Source organism: Aristolochia californica, unplaced genomic scaffold, assembly GCF_029961685.1.
Source record: "Aristolochia californica isolate CCGP_79_NKW_82.1479 unplaced genomic scaffold, dmAriCali1.0.hap1 SCAF_7, whole genome shotgun sequence".
In the NCBI taxonomy this organism is placed as follows: Eukaryota; Viridiplantae; Streptophyta; class Magnoliopsida; order Piperales; family Aristolochiaceae; genus Aristolochia; species Aristolochia californica.
In genome coordinates, this window is record NW_027182268.1 from 12804799 (window position 1) to 12809101 (window position 4303).

Below are 4303 nucleotides of genomic sequence, written 5' to 3' on the forward strand. Positions count from 1 at the left end.
TAATTGAAGTGTATCCTCAAGTGAAGGTTTTTGTGGAATCAATGGTTGTTGGGTGAAGTGTGGGCGCGGAGCTTGGGGTTGAGTAAACCCTGGAGGACCCCCAACCTATGGGCCCTTGGACCATGAGAAATTTGGGTGCCTAGCCCAACCCGAATTATATGTTTCTGAAAAAGGATCGTTCCGGTTTGGTCTATGAAAATTCTGGACTGCATTCAAGTCCTCAATGAGCTCTGGGTAGGATGAACTAGATGGACACATTTGTGTGGGATGAGATGAACCAGAGCATATGGCACAGATAGTAGATGGGTTAGGATCAGGTGAACTCTTGGACACCATAAGGGCATCAATTTTTCTAGTCAACCCCTCAATCCTGGCCATGAGCATAGGTGTTTCACTAACCTCGTAGAGACCCCCTCTTTTGGTTTCGTGGGATCTCCTATCAACATTAAATGACGAACCCCATTGCTGAGATTGATCACTCAACGTTTCAAAGAAGTCCCACGCCTCACTAGCACTCTTACCCATCAAACTCCCACCACTCGTTGCGTCTACCATGGATCTAACCTGGGGTGTAAGACCTTGATAAAAGTATTGCACTAAATGCCATTTCTCAAACCCATGATGCGGACACCTACGAATCAAATCCTTCCATTTCTCCCAAGCCTCATAAAAGTGTTCACCCTCCTGCTGCATAAAGTTGGAGATTTCTCTCCTGAGGGCTGTAGTTCTCTGAATGGGAAATTTTGTGACTAACGTGTCCCATGAAGTAATGTTGCCCACCTCCAAGGAATTAAGCCAAGACTTGGCCTTATCCTTAAGTGAAAATGGAAAAAGTCTTAACCGAATAGAGTCATCTGAGAAATTCTGGAATTTAAAAGTTGCACAAATATCTAAGAATTCCTTGATGTGGTAATATGGGTTCTCCTTATCCAACCCATAGAATGTAGGGAGGAGTTGGATCACACCCGGTTTCAACTCATAACTGGCGGCAGTAGTGGGTGGCAATATAATGCAAGAAGGTGATGTGAAGTGGGATGGGATAGAATAATCCCTCAGGGCTCTACGGTCACTTGCTGCAGGTAACTGTAATGGTTCGCCCTGATTGGCCATGGTAGCTCCTAACTTGACTTCGGGTGTTTTCCTACAAATATGTTCTACCTCTTCAACAAAGGGAGCTAATGGTCCACCTAGGGAGCGGCGCCCGTGCATAAAAACACAAAAAAAACAAAATGAACTATCAAATTAAGCTAACAAACTCGCTACTAAAAATATGAACTAACTAGAAGAAATAAAAATAATTTCATAAAAAATACCAAACTAAAATTATGAAAGCAAAAAAAATAAAAAAATAAAAATAAAAACAAAAATAAAATAAAATAAAATCTAACCTAAGACTATGGAGAACAAAGATATACGCTTAATACGTGCCTCCCCGGCAACGGCGCCAAAAACTTGATGTAGAATTTTAGTTACATCGACTTTTATACCTCGCAAGCGTACGAATCGTTCATGTAATCTAGCAGTAAGCGAGGGTCATATCCACAGGGAGGATTGAATTTCGTGTATTCTTCAGTCAACTAGCCTAACCAAATATGATGAATTAATATGAACTAAATACTAATTATATCCTAAATTATCAAGCAATAATTTAATTAACTACTTGCACAATAGGGAACGTCAACTCTGGATTTTATCGTGATTCGTGCCTCTCTCGAGCGCCACGTAACTACGAATCCAGATTTCTCAATCCTTGCGTCTAGCCCCTCTCGGGCGCCTAGAGTTAAAGACAGAAATCGGATTAAAATACCAAAATCTAACCTCAATTATAATCTTACCCTAATTAACTAATTTAATCAAATATCAAGAAAACAAATCTCAAATAAACCTTAATTATCAAATCAGATTCAATTAACATTCAAAACCTAAGTTCAAACCATATAAAAAATCAAATTCAATAATGACGAATTACTCCCCTTCTTCCTCCTCTCGCTCGGGCAGCAACTCGTTCTCACGGGTGCTGCGATTTCCGGAAATTGGTGGCGTCGGGTAGCAATAGTGAGTGGCCGGAGGTAGAGACGACGGTTAGAAGCCGACGGCCGGAGGTAATGTCCGGCGAAGAGCGAAACAGAGCTGACGTTCTCTAACCGGCTCTCTCGAGTCTCGGTTAGAGTCGGAATGGCTCCGGGACTGGTCGGAATATGTAAACGACGCCGGAGGATGGTCTGAAAACGGAAGTGGCGCCGGAGAAGCCCTCTCGGATCCCCTCCCGGCCTGGCGAGCAAAGAATGGCAGCGTCGAACTCGCCGCGACGGAGACTCTCTCGAGCTCTCCTCGGGTCTGTTCTCGGTTGCCTGATGGTGGTGGACGACGGTGGCGAAAGGTCTTGGCCGGCGAAAGGTCTTGGCCGGCGAACAGCGGTGGGGAACTCCTCTCGGGTCCTCCCCTGTTTCCGGTCAAAGTCCTCCCTTTTGGTCTCTACTCCTCTTCTCTTTACGCTCTCTCCTCTTCACGCCCCTCTTCTTCTTTAAATATGATTTTCTTATTTTAAAACGATTTGCCCTAGAAATTACCTCCATTTCACTAAGGGCATTTTGGTAAATATCTTCTTCTCCACCCAAATTCTCCTGAAATTCCATAATTGAATCTATAAAAAGCATTTCAGGAAGAAATAAGACTAAAAAATAATGAAATATAATTCAGGAGAGAGAAATATGCAATATCGACAGTGATTAGTGCTAAATTCAATAAATGCTCATTTCATTTGAAAACCGATAAGTAACTACCTATAATACAATTATAAAGGTTATTCTATTATAATTAACCTAGTTTTCATGTCAAAATATGGCATCTATCAGTATGTTTGGTAGTCCAAGACTCATGATTCTTTCTGAGTCGTTTATGTAATATTGCGGAGTCTTGGGCAAGATGAGGATAATAATCCGCAATATAATTAAGACTTCCTAGAAATCTCTGAAGTTGAGTTTTCTCCAGTATTTCATCAGGAAACTTGGAGGCAAACTCAATGCTTCTATCAATGGGAACTATTTTTCCCTTGTGAATATGGTGACCTAAAAATCTAACAGAGGTCTGAAACAATTTCATTTTCGGTGCCAATATCACCAACCCATGTTTTCGAATAACTGATTTGAAAACATGCAAATGCTTAAAATGAGCATCAATCGATTCTGAATACACAAGTATATCATCAATATAAACAATGGTAAATTCAGAATAGGGAGCAAATATATCATTCATGATATTTTAAAATTCAGATGGAGCATTTTTCAAACCGAAAGGCATAACATTCCATTCAAAGTGACCAAAAGGGACAGTGAATGTAATTTTATATTTATCCTTTTCATTAATTTGAATTTGCCAGTATCCAGATTTCAAATCTAATTTGGAAAAGATTTTAGCAGAAAACAATCTGTCTAATAAATCTTTTTTATTTGGGATAGGATAGCGAATCCATCTCAAACAGTCATTGAGTGGTTTATAATTAACCACTAATCGAGGAACACCTCGTTCTTTTTCTGCATTTTTATTGACATAAAAAGCAGTACAACTCTATGGGGAGTAAGATTTTCTAATCAATTTCTTATCCAAGAGATTTTGGATTTCCTTTTTGCAAAGGTCTAGTAAGGCATGTTTCATTTGACTAGGCCTTGCTTTGGTGGGAATGGTTCTTTCATTGAACTCATCAATATATGGTAAAGACACAATATATTTATGTCTATCCCAAAAAGCAGTAGGGATGTCACTACAAATTTCTTGGGTTAATAATTTCTGAAGAGAACTAATTTTCTTTTTGATCTCTATAGTTTCTAACTGCTGTTCAAGGGTTAAAAATTGAATTTCTTTATGCAGGAAACTAAGATGATGTTCTTTCACATTTCTCAATTCGGAAATCTCATTTATAAAACTAATTTGAGGAGGAGATTTGAAAGAGAAATATATAGGTTTATTATTAACCTGTCCATGAATTCCATGATTGTCTATGCCTTTAATTGGCATAATTTTCTCCAAAAAAGGAGTACCTAATATGACCTGTTGTGTCATATTTTTGACTAATAAAAAGTCAGTAATAATGCACTGATTATTAGTGCAGATGGAGGCATTATTCAGTTTATATTTAATCTTCATTTTGTCTCCATTAGCATTGGCTAAAGTTTGAGTTGTTTTCTCAAAATATTGGGTTGGAATTAACCCTTCCTGGATGCAGTTTAAGTCTGCTCCACTATCAATCAGTGTTGTCAATTTAGGAATGACAAAGTTCTAATCAATCACTAAATTAATCACAGTA

The 4303-nt window shown here is 38.9% G+C and overlaps 1 non-coding gene across 1 annotated transcript; it reads left to right on the forward strand.

The window, feature by feature from the left end:
- Positions 1–613: 613 nt before the first annotated feature.
- Positions 614–720, forward strand: LOC137937907 (small nucleolar RNA R71). Its single transcript, XR_011109694.1, has one exon. It is a non-coding gene; the product is annotated as a small nucleolar RNA R71 (small nucleolar RNA).
- Positions 721–4303: the final 3583 nt, after the last annotated feature.